Genomic DNA, 13197 nt, shown 5'->3' with positions numbered 1-13197 from the left:
AATCTTAATACTCCAAAGCGTGTTCTGTTCTGCCTTGAGTTAACAATCACTGCCATTGTCCCTGTTTTTGCTAAGTGTCCAGGCAGCAGCAGCAAAAAAAAAAAAAAAAAAAAAAAAAAAAAAAAAAACCAGCAAAAATAAAGCAACAGTGTTGCTGTAGACAGTAGCTTTAGGTAACATCTCAGCACCCCCAAATCAAGAATGCATCATACCCCTTCTGAAGGTTGGTTCTCCCAATGTCTCCTGCAAAGACAAAACCTTAATGGTGTTATGGGCATGGTCAATGTGAAATTTCAGGACAATCAGATCCATGTTCCCTTGCATTCTTTACCTTAAAATAGTTATATTTCTGTCCCATAACAAAGTTAAGGATGAAACTCCTTATAAACAGCCCATTAATTGCATATCTTAAAATAGTATTTAAAATAGTATTTTGAAACATTTGGAGTTGTAGTATAAATAATATGCCATATTTGTCACTTACCATTTTTTGCTTGTTAGAAACTTTTCAAGATCTTCCATTCCACAGATTTCATGAAGATGCTTATAAATGCATTTTCCCTCATTCCTGGTCCATTGAAAGTCATTTTCCCATATACCTAGTATGATAGACAATTGTTCAGAGTGTATCTGGAGTTTTTAAAAAAATTTTTGTTGTTTTTCACTAAAAGCCAAAATCTCTTTTCCAAAAAAAAATTTTTAAATTTCTTTATTGGTTCATTTTAATCATACATACTAGTGGAATTCATTGTTATATATTTATATATACACACAATATAATTTGCAAATTCTCAGTTTTTAAAATACCAGATATGTTTTGATTTAATTGGTTTTCGAACTGATTTACAAATCACCTCTGTGGCATATGTGACCTATTATTTCCAGGGGGTGTGTCTTTACATTTTATGGGAAATTACAGGCATTTCATAGAAATGGAATTTTTTTTTTTTAAGGCAAAGATTTTGACAGTAAATACTCTTGACCAATATACTTTAATGCTCATCTAGAGTGATTCAGTATTCAGTGACTCCTCCAGTGGAGCAGAGATGAGATGCTGGGGAATACAAGATTGTCCCCACCGGAGAATCTGTCAGGAGGGTTCTTGCTCACACACTGGATGGAAGGAAACAGATTTATTTTCCCCCAGAAATGTGATGCTTTTGGAAACAAGGTGGTGTAATGTTTGACTCTTTGTCCATGTTTAAACGTGCCTTAAAAATACATCTCTTTCATTTAATACCATGCAAGATTAATAATATTTACACATACTCTCTTTGATGTTGCCAGACGTTAATATAAGTTGGGATGCTGGCTTGTCATTTTCTTTTTTTTTTTTATTGAAATCTTTTTTGTTTTTACAGACTGCATTTTGATTCATTGTACACAAATGGGGTACAACTTTTCATTTCTATAGTTGTACACAATGTAGATTCACACCATTCATGTAATCATATATATACATAGGGTAATACTGTCTGTTTCATTGTACTCTCTTTCTGTCCCCCACCCTCTTTTCCTCTACACCATCCAAAGTTCCTTCATTCTTCTCTTCCTCCCCGGCATTCCCCCTCGTTATATATTGTCATGCGCTTATCAGAGAAAACATTCAGCCTTTGGTTTTTTGGGCTTGGCCTATTTCACTTAGCATGATATTTTCCAACTTCATCCATTTACCTGCAAATGCCATAAATTTATTCTTCTTTATGACTGAGTAATATTCCATTGTGTATAGATACCACAGTTTGACTTGTCATTTTCTAAATCAGTTTATCTTTGATTTAGCTGAAATTGCTGCAGCATACACTTCCTCCTGGGATCTGAATGCAAAATAACTGAAGCATATTGAAGTTGGCAGTGACTGATGAAGTATTGGGCAGAAATCATCAAGTCAGTGGCTTTTTCTTTCATTTTTAAAAAATTTTTTTTAGTTGTCAGTGAACATTTATTTCCATTTATTTATGTGTGGTGCTGGGAATCAAATCCAGTGCCTCACACATGCTAGGCAAGTGCTGAGCCACCATCCCAGCCCCCGGGTTTTTCTGTATTAGTAAAAGGAGGAAGAACCAGATCCTCTTTTGAGATCCAGGCATTTCTCACTGGGGGAGAGGGATTTAAACACAAATATTCCACCTATGTCCTTTCCAAAGACATCAATTTCACAGTATACAAATTTGTTACATTACTGGTAATTCCCAGCCAGCTTCCTTGTTTAATAAGTCATTTTAGTTGCCTAAGCTCATTCTACATGACAATTTAAATCAGTCACATAAAATGTATGAAGCTGGGTGAAAAATGACATGAATTAGAATTATGGTAATGTTTCTTTGATAATTCCTTCTGCAAGCTGACCACCTTGCCCCACCTGGGAAGGGCTCCCTGACACTAACTAGCCTCGTTCTTCACTGAGTCTTAATACACGAGAGTGTGGCCTTACGTTGTGGTTAGTATTCTTATATTTCCATGTATGACTTCTATATCTACACCTATCCTTCAGGAAATACTAGAGTAATTTTTTTGTTTCTCTGGATATGTTTTAATTTTGCACCTATTTTTTTTAGCCTTTAAAAAGATTTCAGAGATCTGTAGTATCACATTGCCCTTAATGGATTATGCTTGCATGGTTTGTTTGCTGCATCTCGAAATATGTTTTAAAAGAAATCAGTGTGCTCTTTTCTCTGTCTTGTGTTGGGCTCTCAGCCCATGCCCACAGGGTGAGCAGCAAGATTTATGTTTTCCACCTCATTACACTGACAGCAGAAATTAGCTATGGTATTAAAAACTAAAAAGTTAAATTACAGCTACAGGCCCTTGTGTCCTTTATGCATTGGAGCATGTGGAAGATGTTTGATTATTAATGTTTACTATAATGGAGAATTTAAATTGCAGTGTTTGTCAAATCTCTGATCTTTGTTACAGAGTGGAATATTAATTACGCTTTTAACTATGAGAGGTAAATAAAATGAGCATCCACTGCAAGCCCAGGGATAAATTGCAGATTACTGACAATGTGACATACTGCTCTAAATGTGCCAAACAGATTTAGAGGAAGGGTTAACCTATTAGCTTCCTGTTATTCCAGGGCCTTTCTTGCAGCAAGCGACTGTTTGGAGCAGCAGTGCCTTATGGAAGACTAAGAGAGTTAAATTGAATAAGCAAGATGGATGAGGAGACAGGGCTGCAGACTCGCTCAATTAGTTTGTAACCGTCTATTAACGTCTGTAGGTGGTTTTGAGTAAGCAGCAGATTAACTCTTGCACTTTTGTGGGGGAAATGGGGAGCCTTGGGAAAGGGGTGGTGTGGTGCTCAGTGGAATGAAAAATGCTCTGGTTCTCATTTTCTCTGTCTTCCACATTGATGGTTCTGTGTGTGAAGATTTAGTGATGGTTGAGGAGCCTGTTCAGGTTTAAAGGAAAAGAATGAGAAGTAGCATATGCCGGGGATTGTTCCTAGTGGTTCTTGCGTGGCACAGTGCCTGCTGCTATGCAAACATTAAGTCCATTCTCAGTTGCTGAGGCTTTTTAGAACCTGGACTTGGAAAGAGTAGTGATTTTTGGCTCTTAGGACTCAAGATTAAAAATTCTTCCTAAATGATCATAGCCAGGGTTTTCTCCCTATGAGCACTGATGGCATGGAAGAGCCCTGATGGAAGTCTTGCTTCACACAACATGACGTGAAGGCTCACAGCAAATGGAAGTTATTCTTGCTTCCATGAAAGATTGTTCTTATTCCCAGTATTTATACAAATTCTAATCTGCTAATGCTGACCTTGTGAAGCACTGGGAAAGTGTGACGTAGTATGACCAGTTGATCATTACCAGGAAGAACAGCAACATTCAGTATGAAATTAAAGAAACAAAATTAAAGGGGGTAGAGGGACATAAAAGATTAGAGAGGGAATGAAAAATAAGTGAAAGAAAATGGAGAAACTGTGAATGATGATTTCAGAGACTTTACTGTCTATTGGTTCTGAATTTAATATCTTTAAATTGTATGCCAACATACAGACATGACGTGATGCCGGCCATTCATCATACTTCTTTTATATATCTTAGAACAGTTATGATATTCCTGCTTTTCAACACCCCTCCCCCGCCACAGAGCTCACAAAGAGAATCTCTTATCTTTTGCTATTTTGAAAGACTAAGAATTTTAGGTTTGATCCTGTCCATTTGACAGCTTGGAATGTTCCCCATGTGGACCGGTGTAAGCAGTTGTCAAGAGAAAATCAAGAAAAAATAACATACTCAGGAGATGGGCCTTCTAAATGAGTATTCAAAAAGTTGTAGTTACTCCTGAATGATGCACCTTTGAGGAAAAGAGCCAAGTCTTGCTCTGTTAGGTATCTGTTTTGCCATCTGTGTCTATAGTTGCTCATTCACTTTTTAATTAGGGTGTTTCCTTTGATTATCCTTGAATTACCTATCCCAAGATCATTAATTTGTTCAATGTCTGATATTTCTCTGGACTAGTAAGCATTTCTGTGCTGATAGATGTTTCAACACTATAGCTCTTTTATAATCATGGGTGAGAACCATCAGAGTGAGGGCAGTTCATTCCTTCATCAGCACACTCAATGGAGCCCTCAGGAGGTAAGATCCCAGTGAGCCAAGTGAGAATAGGCAGGTGAAATGAGTCCAGCGATTGCCCTTTCAAAACAAGGCTTTCAGCATACCTTGAACTTGAAATATTGTTCTGCTTTTTCTCTACTGAGCTAATTGCAGATATTACCAAGTGTATTTTGCAAAGTACATTTGGAGGAGTTTGCCATGGAAGAGTAGGCTAGGAATGGACATGAAGAAAAGTTTATCCTAACTGTAGCCCAGAGTTTATTCACTCACTTTTGTCTGTTCCCTGGCACTTTACACATCCTGTAGCAGAGCATGCTTTCTTTTGCTGTGGTTGATGCTGTGGTCATTTTTGACCATAGGCCTCTCTGTCCTAGGGTTGTGAGCTTCTCAGGGGTGAGGGCTAGCATCCCTTGCCCTGAACTCTAACCACTTGGTGCAGTGGTGGGTTTGTTTGGGTTCCTTTTGGAAAAAGGACACTGTCTGAATGCACAAATACTGGAAAAGAGTAAAGGGCATGTTTTCTGGATATCCAGATATCTAAGAAACAAAAGCAGTGTTGTTCAAATGACATTAAGCTGTTAGAGAAGGCTTCTTTCACATCTTTCTTCCTATTGAGCCCCTATCAAATATCTGTGCTTTGCTTGTATCCCATTAATCCTAATAATTACAAAGTAGATTATATGTTCTCCACATTGTTCATGTGAGGAAACCAAGTCTTAAAAAGTTTCCGTGTCTTTTATACAGAAAGCCAGAACTAGCCAAGTATGGGATAGGGTCTCCTGTGGTTCTTCTGTTTGCTCAGTGAAATAAGTTTTCATTTGAGAGAAGACAAGGAGTTGCTAAGAGAGGTCGGAGGATGTAGGGGAAAAAGAAATATTAGTGATATTATTCTCCTGCTCAGTTTGACTTTTCTATTTTTTAAATTTATTTTTATAGTACACAAATGGGATACATACTGTTTCTCTGTTTCTACATGAAGTATACCATTTGTGTAGTCATACTTTTACATAGGATAATAGTGTTTGATTCATTCTGTTATTTTTTCCTTTCCCCTACCCCTCTCACCCCTCTTTCCCTGTATACAGTTCCTCTTTCCTCCATTCTTACCACCTTCCCACCCACGACTATGTGTCATCATTCACAGATCAGGGAGATCATTCCTCCTTCGGATTTTTGAGATTGGCTTATCTCACTTAGCATGATATTCTCCAATTTCATCCATTTGCCTGCAAATGCCATAATTTTATTATTCTTTATGGCTGAGTAATATTCCATTGTGTGTGTGTGTGTGTGTATATATATATATATATATACATACATACATACACCACAGTTTCTTTATCCATTCATCAATTGAAGGGCATCTAGGTTGGTTCCACACTCTGGCTATTGTGAATTGAGCAGCTATGAACATTGTTGTGGCTGCATCTCTGTAGTATGCTGATTTTAAGTCCTTTGGGTATAGGCCAAGGAGTGGGATAGCTGGGTCAAATAGTGGTTCCATTCCAGGTTTTCTAAGGAATCACCACACTGCTTTCCAGAGTGGCTGCACTAATTTGCAGCCCCACCAGCAATGTATGAGTGTACCTTTTTCCCCACATCCTCGCCAACACCTATTGTTGCTAGTATTCTTTATAACTGTCATTCTAATTGGGGTGAGATGGAATATTAGGGTGGTTTTGATTTGTATTTCTCTTATTACTAAAGATGTTGAACATTTTTTCATATATCTGTTGATTGTAGATCTTCTTCTGTGAAATGTCTATTCATTTCCTTAGCCTATTTGTTGAGTGGGTTATTTGTATTCTTGGTGTAGAGTTTTTTGAGTTTTTTATACATTCTGGAGATTAATACTCTATCTGAAGTATGAGTGGCAAAGATTTTCCCCACTCTGTAGGCTCTTTCTTCACATTGATGATAGTTTCCTTTGCTGAGAGAAAGCTATTTAGTTTGAATCTATCCCAGTTGTTGATTTTTGCTTTTATTTCTTGTGCTGTGGGAGTCCTGTTGAGGAAGTCTGATCCTAAGCTGACATGTTGAAGATTTGGACCTACTTTTTCTTCTATAATATGCAGTGTCTCTGGTCTGATTTCAAGGTCCTTGATCCATTTTGAGTTGAGTTTTGTGCAGGTGAGAGATAGGGGTTTATTTTCATTCTGTTGCATATGGATTTCCAATTATCCCAGCACCATTTGTTGAAGAGGCTATCTTTTCTCCATTGCATATTTTTGGCCCCTTTGTCTAGTATGAGAAAATTGTATTTATTTGGGTTTGTGTCCATGTCCTCTATTCTGTACCATTGATCTACCTGTCTATTTTGGTACCAATACCATGCCATTTTTGTTACTATTGCTTTGTAGTATAGTTGAAGTTCTGGTATTGTGATAACCCCTGCTTCACTTTTCCTGCGAAGGATTGCTTTAGCTATTCTGGGTTTCTTATTTTTCCAGATGAGTTTCATGATTGCCTGCTCTATTTCTGTAAGGTACATCATTGGGATTTTCATTGGAATTGCATTCAATCTGTATAGCACTTTAGGTAGTATGGCCATTTTGACAATATTAATTCAGCTTATCCAAGAACATTGAAGATCTTTCCATCTTCTAAGGTTTTCTTTAATTTCTTTCTTTAGTGTTCTGTGGTTCTCATTGTAGAGGTCTTTCACCTCTTTTGTGATTCCCAAATATTTTATTTTTTTCGAGGCTGTTGTGAATGGAGTAGTTTTCCTAACTTCTCTTTCTGAAGATTCATCACTTATGTATAAAAATGCATTGGATTTATGAGCATTGATCTTGTAATCTGCTACTTTACTGAATTCACTTGTGAGTTCTAAAAGTTTCTGGTGGAATTTCTGAGTTCCTCTAAATATATAATCATGTCATCAGTGAACAGGGATAGTTTGAGTTCTTCTTTTCCTATTCATATCCCTTTAATTTCTTTGGTTTGTCTAATTGCTCTGGCTAGAGTTTCAAGGATGATGTTGAATAGAAGTGGTGAAAGAGGGCATCCCTGCCTTGTTCCAGTTTTTAGGGGGAATGCTTTCAGTTTTTCACCATTTAGAATGATATTAGCCATGGGCTTAGCATAGATGGCCTTTACAATGTTAAGGAATGTTCCCACTATCCCTATTTTTTCTAGTGTTTTGAGCATGAAGGGGTGCTGTATTTTATCAAATGCTTTTTCTTGCATCTATTGAAATAATCATGTGATTCTTGACTTTAAGTCTATTGATATGGTGAATTACATTTATTGATTTCCGGATGTTGAACTAACCTTGCATCCCTGGGATAAAACCCCACGTAATCGTGGTGCACTATCTTTTTAATATATTTTTGTATGCAATTTCCTACGATTTTATTGAGAATTTTTGCGTCAGTGTTCATTAAGGATATTGGTCTGAAATTTTCTTTCCTCGATGTGTCGCTGTGTGGTTTAGCCATATTGGTTTCCCCTTGAATGTAATTTGATTCTTTTCTCTTGCAGACTTTAAAATTCTGTCTTTATTTTGTATGTTAGGTAGTTTCATTATAATGTGCCTTGGGGTGGGTCTGGTGTAATATTGTGTATTTGGAGTCCTATAAGCCTCTTGTACTTGATTTTCCATTTCATTCTTCAGATGTGGAAAATTTTCTGATATTATTTCATTGAATAGATTGTTCATTCCTTTGGTTTGTTTCTCTAAGCCTTCCTCAATCCCAATAATTCTTAAATTTGGCCTTTTCAAAATATCCCATAGTTCTTGTAGATTCTGTTCATGATTTCTTACCATCTTCTCTGTTTGGTTAATTTTGTTTTCAAAATTAAATAGTTTGTCTTCAATATCTGAGGTTCTGTCTTCCAGGTGTTCTATCCTATTGATTATGCTTTCTATGGAGTTCTTTTTTTTTTTTTTTTTTTTTTTTTGCGGTGCTGGGGATTGAACCCAGGGCCTTGTGCTTGCAAGGCAAGCACTCTACCAACTTCGCTATATTCCCAGCCCTGGAGTTCTTAATTTGGTTTATTGTTTCCTTCATTTCAAGGATTTCTGTTTCTTTTTTTTTTTTTTTCAATATCTCTCTTTATTGAAATGATCTTTTGCTCCCTGTATTTGGTCTTTTAACTTTCGATTGGAACAATCATTCAGTGCATGCATTTGCTCTTTCATCTCATCATTCAATGCCTGCATTTGTTCTTTCATCTCATCATTTGCTTCCCTGATCATTTTAATTATGTACATTCTGAACTCCCTTTCTGTCATTTCTTCTGCCATGCTGTCATTGGATTTTATTGATGTAATATCTAGGTTTGTTTGGGACATTTTCTTCCCTTGTTTTCTCATATTGTTCAGGTATCATTGGATCGCTGAGATATTGCAGATTTCCTCTATTGACTTAAAGTGTCCCTGAAGATTTCTAGTATATCCCCTCTTAGCCTTCAGTAGCCTGTCTTGGAGGAAGTTGATAATGCAGTGCTCCACAAGTAAGCTGCCTCTGTAGGGTGGTGGCCTTCAGGTGGGGTATATTCCCTGCTAGTGGGCAGAGGTGCCTCCACTTGTTGACCAATGATCATCCAAAGGGGAACTAGGCTGCAGGCTGAGGCAAGACCTGTTTGGGCCTGTGTCTCTGGTTTTACCGTCCTTGTGGGAAAACCTTGCCCAGCAGGGAAGACTCACCCGGTGGGGACGTCTTACTGGTCAGCTCCTTTCCTAGAAGTTCCCCTCAATCCACAAGTACCACCTGGACTGGGCTTCCTTACCCTGCAACGTTCTCAGGGGCCTGGACCTACCTCCTGGGTCTGGGAGCCTCTCCCTGCACCGAAGAGTCTCCTTAGGCTGCCCCTCCTCAGGGAAGCTGCCCACAGTCCTGCAACCTTTGCTTCACCCCTAAACGTCTCTCTGTGCGGCTCCTCCTCCAAGAAGCCACCTAGGTCCTGGGACCGGACCATGTTCTGCACCTAATCGTCTGGCTGTGTGGCCCCTCCTCCGAGCAGCTGCCTGGAGCCCGGGTGCAGTGACTCCAATTCCAAGCGCTGTGCTGAGTGGCCTCCTCTACAATGCTCTCAGTTGTCCAGGTTCACCACTCCAGCGGGGGGAGGGGTGTCTTGTTGGGCAACTCTACTTCACAAAGTTCCCTGCGTTCCAGGACTACCGCCTCATCTGGGACGCCTCCCAAATGGGAGAGACTCACCCGGCGGCTTTGAGTTGGTTCCAAGTCTCTCAAAACCTTGTCTTCTTGAATCCTGAGTCCTGGAGCATCATGAAATGCAGCCACCCTCTAGTCTGCCATCTTGAAAACCCTCAGTTTGACTTTTCTTGTTCAGGAATAACATACAAACACCTCAGCTTCAGTGCCAAGGCCTGCTGCAGAATGACCCCAGATCTTCCCTCTAGGCAGCTCATGCCGTATTTGTTTTACTAAAAAAGTAGTTGGCTAATTATGAATGCATTATAAAGGCATATGATAGTAATTTTGTTTTGTTTTGTTTTTGCAGTGCTGGGGATTGAACCCAGGGCCTTGTGCTTATGAGGTAAGCACTCTATGAACTGAGCTATATCCCCAGCCCATATGATAGTAATTTTAAGAGGTAGTTCTTTTATCTTGTCAAAATGAAATATTAAGGAGGCCTCTGGTCAGTAACCTAGAATTGGATAGTTAAGCAAAAGTTTTTCAACTTTTTTAATATAAATCAGTCTCAGATATTTCAGGTATTGTTCAACGAACTCTCATTGTTGTTCCAGACATCATAAGCAGAATGAAATGCTGCCGAGCATTCTCCTTGTCGTGCTAGGCAGACAGATCCTTCCATAGCACAACATCCTTTTGCCTAGCCACCAGAACATTCCAAAGTTCCATGATAGAAAAAAAAATTTGCATCTGAGTGAACATGACTTGGGCTTATTTTTGCTGTGCCGTCCCCACAGGAGTCTTACCTGTTCATACTGCTAAAACAACATTTCACACAATCCAGGGATTATGATTTATCTTGAATCCCATTATGCGTCTGCTGTTGTGCCATTTAACTGTGGAGAGGGCAGACATTTTAGCAGGACCATAAATCTCTTGATATATATAGTATATGCAAGGAGAACTTTCAGATTCCTTCTACCTAGCATATGTTCTCTCTTAACTTTGTGAGTGAAGAGCGCCATTATGAGACACTGAATAGATCATTATATTTGAATTCCTTGGATTGGGGACGGGGTGGCTTCATCTTTTCATCAGAAATCAAAAGAAAGTGCAGTACCCGCTGGGTACATACTTCCCCTAAAAGTTTCCAGCACTATTTTCCAGACAGCTCCCAGATGAGCAGATGGCTTTTTAATGATGAAACCTTATTTTTCTAAAATGCTAATGAGTTAGAGAAAGATAATTTGAAAGTCTGCTGTATATTGCAGGAAATGTCTTTTGTGTCTGTTTCATTGGCTCCTAAGAATCATCTAACTACCACATGGGTAAGCTCAGTTTCTCTTTTTTTTAGATCATGTGATCACAAGAAAAGGGGAAAGATAGTCAATAAGGAAAAGGAGAACCCTCATTCAGGATGAAACAATTAAAAGTAAGTATATTAGTATATTTAAAAATCAGCCTTATAGCTGCCTTTTGAGCTATACATTTCAAACATCTTGCCAGTCGCTTCATGTGGCATGAATCTCAACTCATTTCTCTATGAATTTTCACTGAAACTCAGAAAATTCAAAAGTTTTTTCTGACTATGAACTAGTCAAGAGTGGGGTGCTAGAAAAAAAATTAATAAAAAATAATGGAGACCTGCATTTGTCTTTGAATTCATGCCTGATGTGTTTGTGACTCCGGGCAAGTCATCTAACCTCTCATGTATGATTTCATGTTTGTAATATTTTCAGAATAGTATGGCCCATCCTTGACCTGTTTGTTGAAGAAATCATTTAGGTTGTAGAATTCCACATTCTGATCTTGGCTGATATATTCTCGTAGTATCATTTGACATGTCTTTGTGTTATCTTTATTTCCAGTGTAACTGGGGTTAGAATTAGATGCTTAATCAGATTCCAGGTTTTTCTTTTTTTTTTCTTTCTTTTTTTTTTTTTTTTTTGATGGAAACTTTCATGGGTGGTTTTGGAACTTTCTATTACCTTGCATCAGGAAGCACATAGTGCTGAGATCGATTAGTGGATTGTGGTTTTGCAACCTCGTCCATCTCTTATGAAGTTCTACATCAGCATTTCACTTAATAGGTCTTTAAGCTACTTATGATACTTACTTAAATCCATTATTTTTTAGAAGTTTCAAACTGGTGATATCTTAATTCTGTAATCCATTATGCATTTATTAAGTACTATTCTCTACTAAGCTGTTTCATCACCCTCAAATGCAGTTCATATAGGATAAATGTTTGAAATTCTTTCCTCATATTTACCAGTATCATAATGAATCAGTGCCATAGGACTTTGTAAGATTTCCAGTACTGTCATTATGAACTCAGGGATTCTAATGTATTTGATATGTTTTAATATTTAACATATTAAATATTTAAATATAATATATAAAATTTAACATATTATCCATTGTTTGGATGTTTAGGGTATTGTCATTCAGCCAACAGGAGCCCAAACTGTCATCTGTGTTTTGAATAACTGAATTTTTGAGAGACTCAGACTGCAGAATGTCCTTAATTCATTTTGTGCATTGTCTGCCCATAGCTGAAATTGGCCATTTCTCCAAGAAACCCTGGTTTCTTAAAGGGGAAATTGATGTTTAGAAACTACAATCTGACCATAAGAGGTGATCATTGAGCCCAGATGACCATTTGTTTTAGACCTACATCAACCACTTCCACCATCTTTATCCTCCGTATCTGCTTAAGCATCTGCTGTGTATGACATGCCAACTTCTAACTTGTCCCCTTTGTCTGTTCACTAGGATGAAAAAGGCTATTGCATGTAGTGATACCTAAGGAAGTATCTTCATGCCCTCTGGGAATGGGAAGCCCTAAAACAGACATAATTGATAAATTTGAATACTTCAGATTTAAAAACTTTTGCACATGAAAAGACACATCAACAAGGTTTGAAACAAATAAATATTAGCAGGAAATATTTCTAATATTCTTTTCCAAAGTACTAATGGCCTAAATATAAAGAATATGTTGATATCGATAAGACAAACAATCCTATAGGAAAATGAATATAAAATGTAAACCGAAAACTATAGCATAGCATCATATTCTGTAATAATATACATGTATTCTATAATTAACATTTGAAAAGTTCAGCCTCTCACATAATCAGATATATGCAAGTCAACAAATTATAGGATGCCATTTTTTCACTATCTCATTGTCAAGTGTTTTTGTGAGTGACAGCAAGTGTTAGTGAATATGTAGGGAAACACAAACTCTCAATTTTGCCAACTTACAACAACTTTAGTGATAGTTTTGAAACTTCATTTTAATTTTGGAGAATGTCTTCCCTTCTTCTCTCCATCATTTTTATCCCATCCCAAACCCCCACATACACACGTAATTATGCTATTAGTGAATCCCATGTGAAGGCCAATTTATGTACTTTTCACATTTTTATTAATAAGTAGGAACCTTTCACTATGAGTGTACTCAAGTACTAAAGTAAGTTTAATGTGCTTTAAGACTCTTATAAAGATGAAATTACTATTTC

At 37.6% G+C, this 13197-nt stretch overlaps 1 long non-coding RNA gene across 1 annotated transcript in view; it reads left to right on the top strand.

The window, feature by feature from the left end:
* The window catches only part of LOC124965476 (uncharacterized), a 56834-nt gene that overhangs the window by 1086 nt on the left and 42551 nt on the right, over nt 1-13197 (top strand). Inside the window, exons 2-3 of the long non-coding RNA XR_007105184.1 lie at nt 10038-10073; nt 11025-11102. This is a non-coding gene — a long non-coding RNA (uncharacterized LOC124965476). The remainder of the gene's footprint in view (nt 1-10037; nt 10074-11024; nt 11103-13197) is intronic.

This window comes from Sciurus carolinensis, chromosome 15 (assembly GCF_902686445.1).
Source record: "Sciurus carolinensis chromosome 15, mSciCar1.2, whole genome shotgun sequence".
Lineage (NCBI taxonomy): Eukaryota > Metazoa > Chordata > Mammalia > Rodentia > Sciuridae > Sciurus > Sciurus carolinensis.
This window is presented reverse-complemented; position numbering and strand designations above follow the sequence as displayed.